The 20,595-nt window shown below is 37.8% G+C and overlaps 1 pseudogene; it reads left to right on the forward strand.

Moving 5' to 3' along the window:
• Positions 1-591: 591 nt before the first annotated feature.
• LOC139954347 (uncharacterized) lies at positions 592-20,441 on the forward strand (annotated as a pseudogene).
• The last annotated feature ends 154 nt before the right edge of the window (positions 20,442-20,595 follow it).

Genomic DNA, 20,595 nt, shown 5'->3' on the forward strand with positions numbered 1-20,595 from the left:
CCTTGAGCAAGGCTAAAATAGTCCTTCATTTAGCAAGCCATTTTAGTATATGAATTCCTCGAAAAAGGGAGGATGTGAAGGTACTACTTTATATACACACAGCGAATTAATATACTGTGACCTCAACACGTCACTAGGTCAATCCAGGTACTCTCTCCAGTAAACAGTAATCTTGTATATGGTATGAATCAGTCACGTCAATAATAAATCATTACATTACTCCAGAATATGTCTACCGATATAGTATTATTACAGCCATGTGAGATAATGTGGGGAAACGGCCTTTGAGGTATTTACATACAGCGTCCCTTTAATCAACGTTTCGCGGGCTTAGTGCTGTATCACTCTCAGGACGAGTCCCTCCGCGATACAAAATATTTCATGTCATATTCTCATTTACATTGTTTTGGTATGGAATTAACAAGAATTTGTGTATTTTTGATACCCTGTGAAACTCCATTAAGTTTTGGTGACAACAGAAAGTAGTTTTATTAATTATTAGTTGGCTTATTGGGGGTTTCTCAGTGCGTAGTGTTTACGAGAGGTTAAGTGGTTCTTGGCAGGGATCCGAGAAGGCCTCTTGCTTTGCGATTAATGTGGAGAGTGGTTATTACCTTGAAAGATTGCCGACTTTGTTGCCGATATTTGCTTTTTATTGTGGATTTTTGTGTCCATCAATAAGATGAATAGGGGAGTTTAAACAACATAGAGATTGGTGGTAAGTCTCATTTTCATATTTGTAGTTGTTCTTTATGTGAACTTTGTGCGGGAAGAAATAAGTTTTATGCTGGGCAGTGACGTGAAGTTCACAACGTACACGTATACAGTGGGTAGTGTAATATTAATACATGTATGTACACTCGCCATGCATGTGTGCTAGGTCTAGTTGGGTAAAGTTTATGTGTGGGCTGTGCGTTACATGGAAACACGCCATTACACAGAGCACAACTTGTGTGTACATATACTCGTGTAGCGTAATAATAGTCTATGTTCTTATATCTCTGTACCTCCAGATTATTTTTGATATGTATTATTCTCATTTATCTTCAGTATCTCCATCTGGCAGGTGCTTGGGGTTTTTTCTTCTGTTTCTTTAATTTTGTGTTGAGACCATACTACTGTGTTAGTGCATATATTGATCCTTCATTGGAAGAAGTCGAGGAATAAACAGTAGGAACACTTCAGACTTGAGTCAGCGCATCCTTATTTTAATTAATAAGCGGACGAAGGAGGAGGACACATCATGGCTCCCCCCTCTACCTCTACAATAATATTATCCAAGTTTGTCAGCCAAGTATGGGATAATAATAACCATGATTTGTAGAGGGTCATGTGAGATAACATTATCCAAGTTGGTCAGCCAAGTATGGGATAATAATGTCCATGATTTGTAGAGGGCCATGTGAGATAACATTATCCGAGTTTGTCAGCCAAGTATGGGATAATAATATCCATGATTTGTAGAGGGCCATGTGTGATAGTATTATCTAAGTTGGTCAGCCAAGTACGGGATAATAATAATGTCTATGATGTGTAGAGGGTCTTGTGAGAGAGTATTTTCCAAATTGTCAGCCAAGTATGGGATAATAATATCCATGATTTGTAGAGGGCCATGTGAGATAATATTATCCAAGTTTGTCAGCCAAGTATGGGATAATAATATCCATGATTTGTAGCGGGCCATTAAAGGAACACGTTGCCTTCAGATTTCACAAAATTTCACGTTTGAGGGTGTTCCTTATACTTATTAAGAGTTGTTCTTGCAATAAAACACATTTAATGTGTTGTAATTAGTGAATGGCAATTAAAAAAAACAAACACTGACCTCTGACCCCGAAACACGGCCCGCGAAATATATACGTTTTTCAAGCCGTCAAAACGATCGTCCGTTTATGCGCGATGCACAGCAGTTAGGCTGGCGCCGTAGCCAATAGCCTGGTAAACCTACCAGAAGAACACGAGGTAACATACCGTTCTCTACCAGACGACGTTGTGTGAAATGTAAACACACCATTTTGCTGTCAAAATGGATCGCCGAAAAACACAGATTCAGCTCATTGCTCTACGCAAAGAGATGATTGAAGACACGTCCAAAAAGAAGGAATGGACACCTCGCCTATCAGGGGAAGAATAATGTAGTGGGACATGGACTAGCCGACGAGAGATAGAGAACGGACCGTGATTGTTTATACCCAATGCAATGTTATCGTTAGTTATTATTGTGGACATGACACGTAAATTCACAGCCATGACAGCCGCAACAGTACACTGAGTTGTGAGAGTACATAAATGTACATGTACTATGACTAGTTTACATGTAATTTTGTAGATCTATTCACTCGGTGCATAGATGGGGGTGGGGATTTGAATTGAGTGTCCAGCGTCCTAATGACTTGGCATAATTTACCCTAATTTACTTTGATGCTACAATTAAAAGAGTCGTTTATCTGGCTGGGAAGGGGAGGACTTTTGTAAAAATTGTAGAAATACATTTAAAAAATACTAAATGGTACAGATTTATTAAATGTTTTTGTATATTTTTAACAGTTTACCCAAAATATTGTACCCAAGTCAACTCGTACCCAAGTCAACCCGAATTCTTTCAAAGAAGTGTGACCTTTCAAACAATAAAAAATAAAATTGTCGAGAACTAATAAGTTATATCAATGGTTATGAATTTCTTGTTGAAGGTACTATGTGAGCAGATGCCAGGACTTGGCGTAAACATCTTGGAGACCTCATCAAACCCAACCAAGCTGGTGTGTTTGTACCAACTGTAGGGAGATGCCAACACAACAGGAGAGGTCATGCTGCAAACAAAGCCCCGATGAATGCTTCTCAAACTTGGCAGTAAGAGACTGATTATTTCATACTGTCAATGGCATGTGCATGTATAACAATATACACATGTACTGTCAAAGCAGTCCAGTTTTGTTATATGATATTTTGATCTGTCCACCCCCCCCCCCAAAAAAAAAGGAAAAACAAAGTAAATGTGTAAACACACATTTTATAAGGAAACACAAATTTAAGCTTTCATTCATTGTAGTTACTTGTAAACAGCCTCCTTTGCCAACGTTGCATTACCAAAAAACTTTACACTGAACAGCCACATCCCAAATTTTAATAACATCATGTCTTTGACCAGCAGCCGATTTCACAAAACTTTACGCAACTGCGTAAGTCCACTTGTGCAACGTTTATGAAGCAACTTGCGCCATTAAAATTGCGCAAGTGGACTCACGCAGTTGCGTAAAGTTTCGTGAAATCAGCTGCAGGTAGGTAATATTTGCAAAAATGTCACTTTAATGAATCAACATCAAGTGCATGGGTTTTATATTTCATATACATGTACAAATAACCAATTTTTATTTTGTTAATTGTTTCAAAAATGTTTGTTTATATTTGAAAAGATCTTGAGGCACCATGTTCTGGACCACCATTAGAGTTGGCACGACATCACAGGAATGACATGTACACCAGGGGAGCATGATGTACACAACAAACGACTTTGCCACCCAGCCAGCCTTCACAGACAACATGTGTTGTGTCAGAATGGTACTGGAAATAGAGTAACACTACCTAGTTACTGTTTGTAAAATCAGGGATATATTTCCAGATAGTTTCAACTTTCATGTACACATGATTTATGCAAAACAGGTTTTACAAATGGCAATATTTCCTGTTTTCAACAAGTAGATTCTTATTCCTAAATTAACACATAATGTCAATATTTCAACTTATTATTTTCTTTTGCACATTACTTATGTCAACAAACCATTGAATGTGATGTGAGCAGAGTTTGTTTTCATCACAACGACATAATATGTTAAGTTTAATTTGAAGTACATGGCCAATTGTTTATACAATCATCATATTTATTGTATTATTTATTTGAGATTTCGATATTTTGTAACAAAAAACACACTAGAACAACAAATACAAAAACATAAAGAATCTGTATTCAAATAAATTTATCTGAAATATCTTTATTCTGTATTCATAAAGAGACATGGATCATAGATGCAATAAGTTTGATAAACACAGTGCCATTTCAAATTTTTAACCTTAACCCTTGCAAGTATATTTTGATTTCAACCACATGCCTGTTATGAAATGCATGGTCAGAATGATGTTTTAGAACTAGTCATATTGTTGACTAGCAGACCATGTTAGTTGGAATAAGTAAAAGTTTTAAAGGAAAACCACCGAATTTCAAGTCGTACTCGTGTTGATCATTCTATTCTACTTTTAAACATCCTTTCTAACCATATGCATTTTACAACCAAATCACTTGATCTAAGGCATTGGTCTCTCTAAAGGGACTTTATACCTTAGATGTTAGTAATTACTAATTTGTGATCATAAAACTCACTTGATAAAGTCTACATGATGAGAGGCATGTCAAAGGACTTGTTTCTATACTGCAATGGTGTTTTTCTTTCACTGTTTCTTGCAGCTTACATGTATATTGCCAAATTTAGCCCAAATTGTCACAGGTTTATTATTGTATGCTAAAATATTGAGGAGATACACCAACTATTACCATACTGCATGGGACTATAGTGTTCTTTGGCAAAGGACAAATTTAATTAATGTTTGCAAATACATCGTGTACTGCTGTGAATTGTAAAAACATTCAATAAATTGTCCATATTTTTTTATAAAGTTCCTATTAATTTGTGACAAAGATTCTCTTTGATTACATACAAACTCTAGAACTTGCCAATAATGCTAATAATGCACTGACCTTATATCTTATGCACACCTGTACAGACAATTTTGTAGCCAAATTGTGGAAAGTTACATGGAAATTAAATTTAAGAAGTGGAAAATCTGGATTTGTGTTTTGCTGCAAGTTCTTCTGTTGGTAGTAGTGGTGGTGGTGGTATTGGGGGGGGGGGGGGGGGGGTGATGGCGGCTGCGGGTAGAGGCTATCCTTGCACCATTAGCGGTAAGCTTGGGCGACTAGTGTCGCACTCCAACTATTGAATCCTGAGTTGAGTCGCGACTATTGTTTTCAACTATTCGGTTAAACGTGCTACAAAAATAGTTTAAACTAAATTGCGTCTACCTGTTTGGTGAACCAATTTAGTCGCTCATGACTATTCATGACAACATAATTTACTTACAGAACACAGTCAGACATCAGTGACACAAATCTTCAATCTTTTCCGCTTGAATTAGACTATATTGTGCTTGCGGCACACATTGCCACAGTGCATCGTGATAATTAAAATTTTGTTGCGACTAGTGTCGTAGTCGCAACTATTCGATGGAGGTGCGACTAGTCGATTAGTAATTTTCACTGGTCGCCCAGGCCTAATTAGCAGAGTTTTCCTGTCTTGCGAAGAAGCTGGTTGTCATCTAACCGTGCTTGGAAAACTTCTTTGATGTACGTGTACTCTTTCTTGTCCATACCGGCTTCAATAATCACATCGCCACCCAACTTTCACTGTGACCTGGGAATCAAGTATTAATACAAAAATGTTACAAAATAATAAAATTGTTCCCCGTTTCTGATTTTGTTTTGTAATTTTTGAAAAGAGTTCTTCTAGACTATGGCCCTTTTCGAAACCACGGCTTTGGCTTTGGATTCAGCTAGGGCTAGCTTGGCCCCGCAGATGTTTGAACAAAACTGAGCGTGCTTTGCGTAGGGATTCAGACAAGGGGACGGAGTTTGAAGCCGAATCCATAGCCGATGCCGTGGTTTTGAAAAGGACCTATGGAAGCTTCATTTTTGTGGACAAGAGTATTAATTTATTTTAGCTTTCCTTGCCAACTACCATTTGCAGTATGTGCTCCCTGTTCAGATGCATCGCACCGTAAATTTTGCTGTCAAATGATTCTGAGCAATGTAAACAGGAGCTACCTCAAATAGTACTGTCCAAGACCAAGGTCAAGGAATTACATCCCCATAATAGACATAAACATTATTTTATAAAATAATGAATGTATACCCCGAAGAAAGGATCATGTTGGCAAATAAGACAAGTGACATCATCTATCCTATGGCGATTATTAGTAATATACACCACTGTCCTGTTGCCCTGTGACTCTACATACGTACATGCAAACAGCATAGAGAAAGGACAGAGAAGTAAAGTCCCTGTAATTTTGTATCTAAAAACGAACTGTGGGGTATAGGCCTATGTGACTCGCAATTGCATACTATACTTACGCGGTAAACACGGTAAACGCCTCTGACATGTCTGAGCAGATGTTTTATCGAGAGGATGAATTCTCTAGCAGAGTTTTGGTGTGGGAGGTCATGACACGTCCATTTTCAACTCCACTCGCTAGTTAGTATACGGGTACTAGACATTCTTTCGTGTACAAAGTGTTCGCATTACTAGACTGGCCCCGCTAAAATCCTACATCGTACGAGCAAGAACGGGGAGTTCACTGCGTCTGGGGAGGTCTGGCTGCGGGGGATGATGGCCCGCTGGACGGCAGCCGCTCGGCCCCGGGACGTGGGCTGAACTTGCTGCTTAGATAGATTAATAAAAAGTTAATTCAACGTAGGCCCTTTTATTTTTGTTCATGAACTGTTTTGTTGTTGTTGGAGTAACCATGGAGGAAGAGATAGATACAAATGGGTTCGTAAAATTGTTAATAAATGCTCAGTCGTATAGTTCAACGGCTGCGACTGGAAATAAGACTAGTGAATTTGGCGGCCATTTATGGGAGTCAAAATCTTGACCCCCATAAATGGCGGAGCGTTTTGTTTCGAGAAAGTTAGCAAAAGTGAAGCAATTCTAAGGCATGTTTGTGTAGATCATTATATTCTACTTTTTTAACATCTTTCCAACCGTAATCATTTTACATCAAACGCTTGTCATAGCCCAAAAACGCCCAACAAAGCGCAGCCCGAAGGCAACGTGTTCCTTTAAGATAACATTATCCAAGTTTGTCAGCTAAGTATGGGATAGTAATATCCATGATTTGAAGAGGGCAATGTGTGATAGTATTATCTAAGTTGGTCAGCCAAGTACGGGATAATAATAATGTCTATGATGTGTAGAGGGTCTTGTGAGAGAGTATTTTCCAAATTGTCAGCCAAGTATGGGATAATAATATCCATGATTTGTAAAGGGCCATGTGAGATAATATTATCCAAGTTTGTCAGCCAAGTATGGGATAATAATATCCATGATTTGTAGAGGGCCATTAAGATAACATTATCCAAGTTGGTCAGCCAAGTATGGGATAGTAATATCCATGATTTGAAGAGGGCCATGTGAGATAACATTATCCAAGTTTGTCAGCCAAGTATGGGATAATAATATCCATGATTTGTAGAGGGTCATGTAAGCTAACACTATCCAAGTTGGTCAGCCAAGTATGGGATAATATTAACCATGCTTGTAGAGGGTCATGTAAGATAACATAGCTCAGTTGGTAAGCCAAGTATGGGATAATAATAACCATGATTTGAAAAGGGCCATGTGAGATAACATTATCCAAGTTGGTCAGCCAAGTATGGGATAATAATAACCATGATTTGAAAAGGGCCATGTGAGATAACATTATCCGAGTTTGTCAGCCAAGTATGGGATAATAATATCCATGATTTGTAGAGGGCCATGTGAGATAACATTATCCAAGTTTGTCAGCCAAGTATGGGGTAATAATATCCATGATTTGAAGAGGGCCATGTGAGATAGTATTATCTTGTTTGGTCTGCCAAGTACGGGATAATAATATTTTTTACGATTTGGAGAGGGTTATGCGAGCTAATATTATTCAAGTTGGTCTGTCAAGTGTGGGAAAATAATATCTATGATTTGTAGAGGGACATGTGTGATAGTATTATCTAAGTTGGTCAGCCAAGTACGGGATAATAATAATATCTTTGATGTGTAGAGGGTCTTGTGAGAGAGTATTATCCAAATTGTCAGCCAAGTATGGGATAATAATATCCATGATTTGAAAATGATCATGTGAGATATCATTACCTAAGTTGGTCAGCCCTTAGAGCAACGAAGATTTGCTCTATGGTCAGCAAAGTATGGGATAATAATATTTAGGATTTGAAGAGGGCCATGCGAGATAACATTATCCAGGTTGGACAGCCAATATGATGGGACAATAATAATATATATGATTTGTAGAGGGCCATGTGAGATAATATTATCCAAGTTTGTCAGCCAAGTATGGGATAATAATATCCATGATTTGTAGAGGGCCATGTGAGATAATATTATCCAAGTTTGTCAGCCAAGTATGGGATAATAATATCCATGATTTGTAGAGGGCCATTAAGATAACATTATCCAAGTTTGTCGGCTAAGTATGGGATAGTAATATCCATGATTTGAAGAGGGCCATGTGAGATAATATTATCCAAGTTTGTCAGCCAAGTATGGGATAATAATATCCATGATTTGTAGAGGGTCATGTAAGCTAACACTATCCAAGTTGGTCAGCCAAGTATGGGATAATATTAACCATGCTTGTAGAGGGTCATGTAAGATAACATAGCTCAGTTGGTAAGCCAAGTATGGGATAATAATAACCATGATTTGAAAAGGGCCTTGTGAGATAACATTATCCAAGTTGGTCAGCCAAGTATGGGATAATAATAACCATGATTTGAAAAGGGCCATGTGAGATAACATTATCCGAGTTTGTCAGCCAAATATGGGATAATAATATCCATGATTTGTAGAGGGCCATGTGAGATTACATTATCCAAGTTGGTCAGCCAAGTATGGGATAATAATAACCATGATTTGTAGAGGGTCATGTGAGATAATTTTATCCAAGTTGGTCAGCCAAGTATGGGACAATAATTTATATGATTTGAAGAGGGGCATTAAGATAACATTATCAAAGTTGGCCAGCCAAGTATGGGATAATAATATCCATGATTTGAAGAGGGCATTAAGAAAACATTATCCAAGTTGGTCAGCTAAGTATGGGATAATAATATCCATGATTTGTAGAGGGCCATGTGAGATAGCATTATCCCAGTTTGTCAGCCAAGTATGGGACAATATTAACCATGCTTGTAGAGGGTCATGTAAGATAACATAGCTCAGTTGGTAAGCCAAGTATGGGATAATAATAACCATGATTTCTAGAGGGTCATGTGAGATAACATATCTCAGTTGGTCAGCCAAATATGGGATAATAATAACCATGATTTGTAGAGGGTCATGTGAGATAACTTTATCCAAGTTGGTCAGCCAAGTATGGGATAATAATAACCATGATTTGTAGAGGGTCATGTGAGATAACATTATCCAAGTTGGTAAGCCAAGTATGGGATAATAATAACCATGATTTGAAAAGGGCCATGTGAGATAACATTATCCAAGTTGGTCAGCCAAGTATGGGATAATAATAACCATGATTTGAATAGGGCCATGTGAGATAACATTATCCAAGTTGGTCAGCCAAGTATGGGATAATAATATCCATGATTTGTAGAGGGCCATGTGAGATAACATTATCCAAGTTGGTCAGCCAAGTATGGGACAATAATTAACATGATTTGAAGAGGGGCATTAGGATAATATTATCAAAGTTGGCCAGCCAAGTATGGGATAATAATAACCATGAATTGAAGAGGGCCATGTGGGATAACATTATTCAAGTTCGTCAGACAATTATGGGATAATAATAACCATGATTTGTAGAGGGCCATGTAAGATAACATTATCTAAGTTGGTCAGCCAAGTATGGGATAATAATAACCATGATTTGTAGAGGGTCATGTGAGATAACATATCTTAGTTGGTCAGCTAAAAATAGGAAAATTAATCTGCATGGTTTGAAGAGGGCCATTAACAAAACATTATCCAAGTTGGTCAGCCAAGTATGGGATAATAATAACCATGATTTGTAGAGGGTCATGTGAGATAATTTTATCCAAGTTGCTCAGCCAAGTATGGGACAATAATTTATGTGATTTGAAGAGGGGCTTTAAGATAACATTATTAAAGTTGGCCAGCCAAGTATGGGATAATAATATCCATGATTTGAAGAGGGCATTAAGAAAACATTATCCAAGTTGGTCAGCTAAGTATGGGATAATAATAACCATGATTTCTAGAGGGTCATGTGAGATAACATATCTCAGTTGGTCAGCCAAATATGGGATAATAATAACCATGATTTGTAGAGGGTCATGTGAGATAACTTTATCCAAGTTGGTCAGCCAAGTATGGGATAATAATAACCATGATTTGAAAAGGGCCATGTGAGATAACATTATCCACGTGGTCAGCCAAGTATGGGACAATAATATCCATGATTTGTAGAGGGTCATGTGAGATAACTTTATCCAAGTTGGTCTGCCAAGTATGGGATAATAATAACCATGATTTGTATAGAGGGTCATGTGAGATAACTTTATCCAAGTTGGTCAGCCAAGTATGGGATAATAATAACCATGATTTGAAAAGGGCCATGTGAGATAACATTATCCAAGTTGGTCAGCCAAGTATGGGATAATAATAACCATGATTTGTAGAGGGTCATGTGAGATAACTTTATCCAAGTTCGTCAGCCAAGTATGGGATAATAATAACCATGATTTGAAAAGGGCCATGTGAGATAACATTATCCAAGTTGGTCAGCCAAGTATGGGATAATAATAACCATGATTTGTAGATGGCCATGTGAGATAACATTATCCAAGTTTGTCAGCCTAGTATGGGATTATAATAACCATGATTTGTAGAGGGTCATGTGAGATTACTTTACCCAAGTTGGTCAGCCAAGTATGGGACAATAATGTATATGATTTAAAGAGGGGCATTAAGATAACATTATCAAAGTTGGTCAGCCAAGTATGGGATAATAATATCCCTTTTTTCAAGAGGGCCATGTGAGATAACATCCAGGTTGGACAGCCAAGTATGGGATAAAAATATCCATGATTTGAAGAGGGCCATGTGAGATAGTATTATCTTGTTTGGTCAGCAAAGTACAGGATAATAATATTTTCTACGATTTGTAGAGGGTCATGCGAGCTAATATTATTCAAGTTGGTCTGTCAAGTGTGGGAAAATAATATCTATGATTTGTAGAGGGCCATGTGTGATAGTATTATCCAACTTGGTCAGTTGCCACTCAGCCAAGTATGGAATAATAATATCCATCATTTGTAGAGGGCCATGTTAGATAACATTATCCAAGTTTGTCAGCCAATTATGTGATAATGTTATCCATGATTTGAAGAGGGCCATGTGAGATAGTATTATCTTGTTTGGTCAGCCAAGTACGGGATAATAATATTTTCTACGATTTGTAGAGGGTTATGCGAGCTAATATTATTCAAGTTGGTCTGTCAAGTGTGGGAAAATAATATCTATGATTTGTAGAGGGCCATGTGTGATAGTATTATCCAACTTGGTCAGTTGCCACTCAGCCAAGTATGGAATAATAATATCCATCATTTGTAGAGGGCCATGTTAGATAACATTATCCAAGTTTGTCAGCCAATTATGTGATAATGTTATCCATGATTTGAAGAGGGCCATGTGAGATAGTATTATCTTGTTTGGTCAGCCAAGTACGGGATAATAATATTTTCTGCGATTTGTAGAGGGTTATGCGAGCTAATATTATTCAAGTTCGTCTGTCAAGTGTGGGAAAATAATATCTATGATTTGTGGAGGGCCATGTGTGATAGTATTATCTAAGTTGGTCAGCCAAGTACGGGATAATAATAATATCTTTGACGTGTAGAGGGTCTTGTGAGAGAGTATTATCCAAATTGTCAGCCAAGTATGGGATAATAATATCCATGATTTGCAGAGGGCCATGTGAGATAACATTATCCAAGTTTGTCAGACAAGTATGGGATAATAATATCCATGAATTGAAGAGGGCCATGTGGGATAACATTATCCAGGTTGGTCAGACAAGTATGGGATACTAGCATCCATGATTTGTAGAGGGCCATGTGAGATAACATGTTTGTTTGTCTGTCTGTCTGTCTGTCTGTCTGTCTGTCTGTCTGTCTGTCTGTCTGTTTGTTTGTGTTTGTTTTTTTGTTTGTGTTTGTTTGTTAACCTGGTTGTTATGTGAAATTGTGTGTCTTTTTGTCTCTTGTCCTTCCAGGTTGGACTGACACACCTTTTGGTGACAGTGCAGGCACTTTTGTTAGTCTTTGCAAACCTGGATTGTTGTTGTCTTTCTGTTGTCCTCAGTCGTGTAGTACTTTGTCTTCTCTTTTACTGCCGGTCCCCCTTTTTTATATCTTGATGTATCTCCCCTTTTTAATGTTTTCCAATCCAGATGTATATATTTATATATTTAATGTTTTTAAGAGTTTTATCCTTTATGTATAAATTATTTGTATTTTTGTATTTTTATGTGAATTGCCAAATAAATAATAATAAATAATAATAATAATACCAGGTATAAGTGTTACTACGGTGGAAGGAAACTTTGATACTGGTGTGTAGGCCCAACTGGCAATTAGGTGCATTGATGTATATTAGGCGTTGTGTGCATTGGTAGGGGCAAACGTTGTCAGCAATGGTTTTGGGCTGGTTTTAACTTTTAACAGTGACAAAACAGACATAAAATTATTGTACCTTTTGATCAATTAAAACAAATTTCTTTTCGCACAAAAAGTATTATTTGCACTCGTTGTCCTGTCAATAGAGCTTAGGTTACCACTTTCCTTACTGAGCATTTTTAATGAGACTGTTTTTACCTGATATTTGGCTATCTGGATGATTGGATGATGATTTGATGGACAAGAACAACAATACATTATGGGAGATTTGGGGTCCCCTTCATGCTACTGAGTATACCTCAGAGAGTTTGCTGTCCCCTGCTGGAGAAATCCATCCACCTATTGCTTTACTCCAGGGTCCCTTCGTGAGGATCGATACATAAAACAAAAGTTTTCTAACTATTATATTCAGTTTCCAACCTTTACAAAAAGATGCACAGAATGCTTCCATAAGTTCCAAGTAACTAAGTAAAGGGGAGTTGTTTGTTGTCCGAGGTATCCAATGACCTCCATGCTAGCACGCCAGTATTCTTATACACCCTACTTTGATTGAATATGACTAATTTCAGTGCTGATAAAGGTATTCTTTTCCTCCCACGGAGAACTTCCTCACACACTATTTTATCTACTCTTGGCTGGGAGTTTTTAAGTGCCAGGAGAAGTTTTCACTTAAACATTTTAGTATATAAAAGTCCTACTTCCACACTGCTTCCTCAACTTTGTAATGTTTTTAAAGGAACACGTTTCCTTGGATCTGTCGAGTTGGTCCTTGAAAATCGTTCTGTAACCGTTTGTTGTAAAATATATATGGTTAGAAAGATATTGTAAAAGTAGAATACAATGATCTACACAAATATGCCTCGAAATTGCACGGTTTTCTTTTTACCCTGTCGACTAACACAGTCGGCCATGAGTCAAAATTTTGACTCCCATAAATGGCCGACCGTGATAGTTTGCGACGTAAAAGGAAAACCGTGCAATTTCGAGTGATACTTGTGTGGATCATTATATTCTACTTTTTAAACATCTTTCTAACCATATGTATTTCATAACAAACGGTTTCAAACGCTTTTAATAGACCAACTCGTCCGATCCAAGGCAATGTGTACCTTTATGGGACCAAACATTCGATCGGGAAAGGTTGATGTCAACAAATTGTACTACTTCTTTAATTGTAGGTGCATCTTTTGTTGTCAAAGACAGTCTAGAATTTAGAAGATTAATAAGTTTGTTCTATTTTGTTCCTCTCTGTAGTTACATGTACAATCATGGCTTCAAACATTAAAACCGTCCAGTCTGATGCGCCGTGCCCAGCTTGCTCTGCCAAGGACCCCGTGGTAAAGCATCTTGACCCGTTGGATACCCAGGATTTAAGGGTTACTGTGCCAAGTTCAGGAGAGACGATATCCTTCGAAGAGGCAACAAATACTCGCCTTCAAATATACTACCCAAAGTTATCTTGTGCTACTTACCGCGTTCCTCCTGCGTCCTTTTACCACAATGAGGGAAATCTCGACTTGAAAACAAACGATGAAGTATCAGAGAAAGAGGTCGCACATCGTTCCCAGAAAGACGCCGTGGACGAGGTGGTCAAATGTTTCTACTCGTGGGGCAGTGAACATAAAGAAACCTTGATGGTTCTCAGTGAGTATAAGATGCAGAAATATCTTCACCGTGCTGTGAAAGCAGGCAGTAAGAAACGGGAAACAATTGACGGCGAGCATGACGTCATGGTGATTCACCTCAACAGCGGAGTTATATTCGTTCAGGTGAAGAGTGTGAAAACAACCAGCGCCCCCAAAACCATGCGTAGGCAGACACAAAGTGCCTTCAAACAAGTCGCTAAAGATAAGATAGCCTTCAGCAAGATGAATGCTGACCTGGACTTTATTTCAACGGTGCCCGTTGTTGGTTTTGTTGCACTGCCTAACCTGACACGCGATCACTTAAGTAACATGGGTATGTGTGACGCTCACAAAAGACAAGTGCTGACTAGTGAAGATTTAGAGTCATCAACTAAATTTGATGAGGTTGGGAAACTGTTCAAGGCGGGAGAAAGCTTCTCTCTTGGCTTACAGAACTACAAGGACTTGTTCGGGAGATACGTTGGACTGGCGTCCTTTAAACGGATTCCAACTCTGACAGGCGCAATCAGGAAAGCTAGTGCGAAGGTCGGGAAACTTTGGTTGACTCCTGAACAGAATAAGATAATCGCAGATCGCAATCGACGCCAATTCATCTTCGGAGATTACGGTACGGGGAAGTCTCTGGTCTTGGCTCAAATGGCCGAGAAGATAGCAAAAAGTGAAGAAGGATCAGGGATCGTCTATGTTGTATCGTGTACAAGTCTAAATCTGTCAAGTCGGTTTGATGCGAAGACGAGCAACGCAGGTTGTGGCTTGCTGAGCTCTCCAAGTCTTCTCGTGTCACAATACCGGAAATTGTTCTCTGAGCCAATGTCACCTTCCATCAAGATCAAGTCCATAGCTGATCTTTACCGCGACTTCTTCTGTCCTAATAAATTTAGTTACCCGACTAGTAATCGTAATCCGTACTTTCAAACTTTCGAACCCAATTTGTTGGCAGAGCTCACCCGTCGCGTCCTGTCAAGGCACCCAAATGCTCATATCATGTGGGACGAGGTCCCGTGTAACCTTGGTGGTTGGGACTGGACCCAACTTGAAAGTAAAACCAAGTCTTGCATAGAAAACTTTGTCTGGGTAAGCATAGCATCAGAATCATACGCTGAGATTTTTTCTTCGAAGTCCAGGAATGTAGTTTTACATAAACTTCCACTAAGCTTTAAGGTGGCATGTCTCACCATTTGTAAGCGAATGACGCGGAATAGTTTTCGGTTTTACAAGGCCTTGAAGCCTCCTTGCAAAAACAAGTTCTTCCTTTCGACAAGTGGGAACGCTGTTGATGGGGGCGTTCCTCAGTGGTACCCTCTACAGAATTGCTTCTGTGGACCCTTTGAGTTGCACATGTATTCAACCTCGTTTTACCCATACACTGAAGCATATATGGGGGCTTCTACCGAACATTGACCCATCACATGTTTCCTTTGTCTTGGGTGACTTCGATGACGACACAAAACGCTTCCTAATGGATGTTGTGAGCAAGGCGTGTGAAACATTAGAAATCCCCAGTACCTGCCCGAGTCCTGTGCGTCCTGTGAATCCTATGGGAAAAAAACGCATATCATTAGGGTTTGATTTTAACCCACGACACTTAATGCAAGAGAAATCAGAGGTCGTCGCATCAGGGTCTAAGTGTCGCATTGTGGATATCGTCAGCTACAGAGGTTGCGAGAGTCCTGTTGTTGTAATGGTCATTGCGAGCGAGTTGCCACACGATTGGGAGAGGGAACGCGGTAGGATGATTTACGCACAGTCCAGCTTGTGTTCGATGATCTCCCGCGCTCTCGGCCAGATCATCATTATCACTTTGCCACATTATCTACTGTTCCCGTCGATGGAAAGTTTGGGTACGAATAACGACAATGATAATGAGGATCGTTGCTACCCAAACTTAGAAGACCTAGTAGAAAAGAATGTTCTCGTAAAGTGCCAACTACCGCAACTTCAAGCAGACTCTCCCCCTACCAACGCAAGCTAGACGCAGACTGCAAACACATTCATCTATAAGGTATCATTGATTACTGTAGGAGAAAATTAATTTGTGACATCTGGTTTCCGATCGATGAACAACTTAAACCAGTCAGAGCTAGCGCAAAATAACAGTTTAAAATAAATAGTTTAAAATAAAAAAATATATTCTCCCAACTTGTTTGGTGTCAGATCATCGTCCTTCTGTAATATCTTTGCTTTGTAAAAAATTAAGTTAAGCTAAATTGTAATAAGCTGAATAAGTTTGTTTGTTCGGGTTTTTTTTGCCCACAAAGGCGCTCCACAACAAGGCCTGGCTTGTGCCCACACAACATTGCTTTTTGTTGTACCTTTTGTGTTTGTACAAAGTGGAAATAAATTGTTTGAGTTAAATTGGAGTCATTAAAGTCACCTGGAAATATTTTTTTTTTCTTCAAACATTAGAGTATAATTATGTTAATGAACATTACAACAAAAAATTGAGTAATTGTTTGTAACGATTTATATGTTTAAAAAAAGTTAAAGTTGTTTGGGGGTGACTCAGCCTACTCATTTCGTGACGTCAATCGAGGCAGATTTTGACTCGATCGAACATCGAACACACGTACGTGCAACATGCAAGTCCTAGTCGTGAGTCTGTACGTTTAAAAAAAAGGTTAATTTCTTGCGTTTTTACGGCAATGTCGACCAGGTGTATTGCTGCTGGTGTATTGCTGCTGGCAATGCCGTCGTGCTTCAAATATCAGGCCTCGATTGACGTCACGAACAGCGCCTCTTAGGTCGGGCCTACTTTTAAATTTATTAATAAAAAAATATTCTACGCATCAAAACGTATAATTTAGTGACAAAGGCTTTATTTTGACAAAATACCACTTCCAGGTGACTTAAAGTAAATACATGTAGAATTGTTATGCTTTGTCACACCCGGCACATTTTTGAAGGCAACTGAAGTTATATAATTTGTGTTATTTTGGGGACACTTTTAGCAACTCTACAATTATAAGATTTGCATGTATCACTATGGCTTGCATTGCATTTTGTGTTTAGTAACTTTTGACTTTGTATTGGTCTTAGCTAATGGGTTAATTTTTAGGTTTTTTTTTTTGACAACCACTGTATAGTGTATTTTAAATCTTTTGAAAACAATTTTTTGTTTATATTAAATATTTAAACATAAATATTGAAATTATTTTCTTGTAGAACAACTTGGCTTCATCAAACACAAACTTATTATCAGACATACAGAAAACCAAGATCACAGAACCACTGAACCACAACTAAATGGGGATGTGATTCCTCTATGTCAGGACGTGACAGTCAAGGATCTACTAAAGGTCGCTGAGTCGGCAAAGATCAAAGCTAAATTTGACAAAGCTGAATTAAAGTGGTGATTGCCAGATTGTTTTTTCGGCTACACCAATGATGCGTCTACTCTTGCGCTCATAATAATTCATCATTTCTCGCTCCCTGAACTAAAATCCAAAAAGTCAAAATAACAAATTCGACTAGCAGAAATTTGGAAATATGGTTTGGTCCAAAAAGTAAAAACACAACTTTTGCTAGTAGAAATATTGAAATTTGGTTTGGACCAAAACGTTCAGTCCAAATTTCTGCTAGTAGAAATTTGGAAATTTGGTTCAGTGCAAAATGTAAAATCGAAATTATGTTCTGCTTGTAAAAATTTGGAAATTTGGGTTGTCTGCTTTTTGACCGCCAGTTAGGCCTACTGGCAAAAAGTAAATTCCAAATTTCTGCTAGCAGAGAATGAAGATTTTTAGAAAATTAATGGTTTAACTTGAAAGGAAATCCTCATTTTCTACTATAAAAAAATAGGAAAATTGCGTTGTCCACTTTTGATCCTCCATAAGCCGGATTTATGCGGCAAAAACTTCTGTATTTTCGGTAAATTTATTTCACCAGTATCTGTTGGAAATAAGCTGCAGTTTAGAAATTCTAAAAAGTTTAGAAAACAGCATAGTTACACCAAAATGTGGTTATTCAATTTGAGTTTTGACTGCTGTTGTATCCGGCTATAAATTTGCATATTGATGTCAACCCAAGACAACTTCAACGTCAACCAATATATTGTTAAAGCTTAAATACTTAACATAAGTAAAAATTAATGAAAAATTTAAACAAAATGTTTGTGTAAATAAAAAACTACTCAAAAAGTTAGTAAAACTAATAGTTTACATAACTTAGCAACTTTAAACACATATTATGTAAATTTTACTGAACTGGTTGTAAAAGTTTACATGGTGTTTAGTAAACCACAATGTTTTACTCAAGTGTTGTGCAAAATACGCAGCGTGTGACTTGTCTGCTGGGGTCGCGCTCTGCAGTACCACAGTGTAACCACACACACGTTCAAATGGATCTCATGAAGGAAAAACTTCTTGAGTGGAACTTCCCTCATTTAGTTGAGACGTTTGAAGGTAAGTACTATAACAGATTTCTGTATTGATGTTATTATCTGTAGTGATAGACTATACACGACTCGTTAGCACAGATAAAGGGACAGTTGAACGTCATATTTTGACTGACAAAACTTTTGAACAGTGACTTGAATATCACAAATACATACGTAGGTCTGATCAATGGTCCCCGTATTGTGCACACATGCATCGTTGGAGACCATTGTACACATGTACATCGCCACTGTGTTAAAGCACCACCACTGCATACAGCCACGGTGCATCAGGCCAATGATTGGGCTAACTTTTTGTTCAGAAGTACAATCAAATAACTTTTCACCATTTGTCTTTACAAGATACTGACAAATGATACAATTGACCTAAAATGCAAATTCTGGGAGAGGGGAATCGCACAAACACATCTACCCTTTGTTTATTTTAACCTTTTAAAGGATTTATTCAAGAAATCTCACCCCCCCCCCCCCACACACACAAAAAAAAAACGGAAGAAAGAAAAAGAACAAAAAGAAAAATCAGGTTTCAGGTAGTCTACTGTTATGTGGGATTGAATATATAGCACCAAAATTATCTCTCCTCCTTGGATCCTATCACCTTATTCCAGAACTGCAAGTATCCATCCTTGAACACTTTGTTAATTTGTTTAATTTTTAGGCCCCTATGTGTTTGTTTATTTATTTTATTTTATTTCAATTTTTATTTGTACTTTTTTAAATTTATGTGCATGTACATCATGTACAACTTGTATTGCACATACATTGCAGTACTGGAACATTGTCTCTATTGATCTCAAAGTGTTGTAATATGATAATTAAACCACTATTGATATCAAATAATGATTTAATGTGACATTGTGTGTACCCCATCCTTAAGACAATCAGATTAAATCATTATTTTACAGCAAAATTGGTTTAATTGTACAACACTTTGAGTTCATTACACACAATATACACGTGTAATACAATTTGTACTGCACCCCCATTGAAATTTAACGTATTGTGTTTAATATTATTCCCCTTTATGCAGGAAAACACAAGTTTGGATCAGTATTTGAAAGACATCAACAGGGACACCAGATCGCAACCATATGCTGATACTAGGTGGGTCTGCACTGGCTCCACAGCAAGTGTTCGTAATTTCCTCCCTTGTGAAAGCACTGGATGTGTGTTTCAAAACACACTTTGTCTTCGACTTGAGCTACCAGGAGAAGTGTTCTGGCGTTTGGGAGTTCATTGAATTGTTGTGTTTGAACTCAAAGGCAGTGTGAAGAGCAGCACTATTCGAGAGTTCAGGGCTTACTATTCATCTTATGATTCATCTGATTAATGTTGACCATTCCATAAGCATTGTAGTTAAAGAAGTTCTTGCACAAAATGTTTGCAAATACGTATCAAAATCATAAGAGATGTGATAGTTGTGATAGTTTGGATTTATGGACCAACCTTACAGTTTAAAGAGGAACTCAAAGGTCCAATTTAAATTTGTATTCAATACCCTTCCAGTTTTGTCAAATTTGTGAAAATGTCAAATTCAACGCCGTTTTGATTGCTTAGCGACAATTAGGCTAAACCAACAATTCCCCATACAAATTGTTCAAACCCAAAATTGAATTTGACCTTGGAGTTCTTCTTTAAGCTGTGTTAGCCTGGAAGTATTTATTCTGACCTTGCCAATTAATGTTGACCATTCCAGAAGCATTGTAGTTAAAGAAGTTCTTGCACGTATTGTTTGCAAATATAAGTATCAAAATCATAAGAGATGTGATAGTTGTAACAGTGTTGATTTATGGAACAACCTTACAGTTTAAGCTGTTTTAGCCTGGAAGTATTTATTCCGAACTTGCCAATTAGGTAGATTTTTTGTAATTTTTTAAATTCACTGAAATTGTTGATTGATTATGAAACATACAGAACACCCCATTTTGCACATGTGATGTTTTGGATTGTTAATGTTGTTACCATTAAATTTTTATTAAACAGTTGTTATCTTGAAATTCATGTTGTGGTCGCCAAGTCTCAGTATTTATGATGTGTCCGTTTATTACAGCCCTAAACTCCATGAAATAACACTTTGCTAG

This window comes from Asterias amurensis, chromosome 2 (genome assembly GCF_032118995.1).
Source record: "Asterias amurensis chromosome 2, ASM3211899v1".
NCBI classification, from domain to species: domain Eukaryota; kingdom Metazoa; phylum Echinodermata; class Asteroidea; order Forcipulatida; family Asteriidae; genus Asterias; species Asterias amurensis.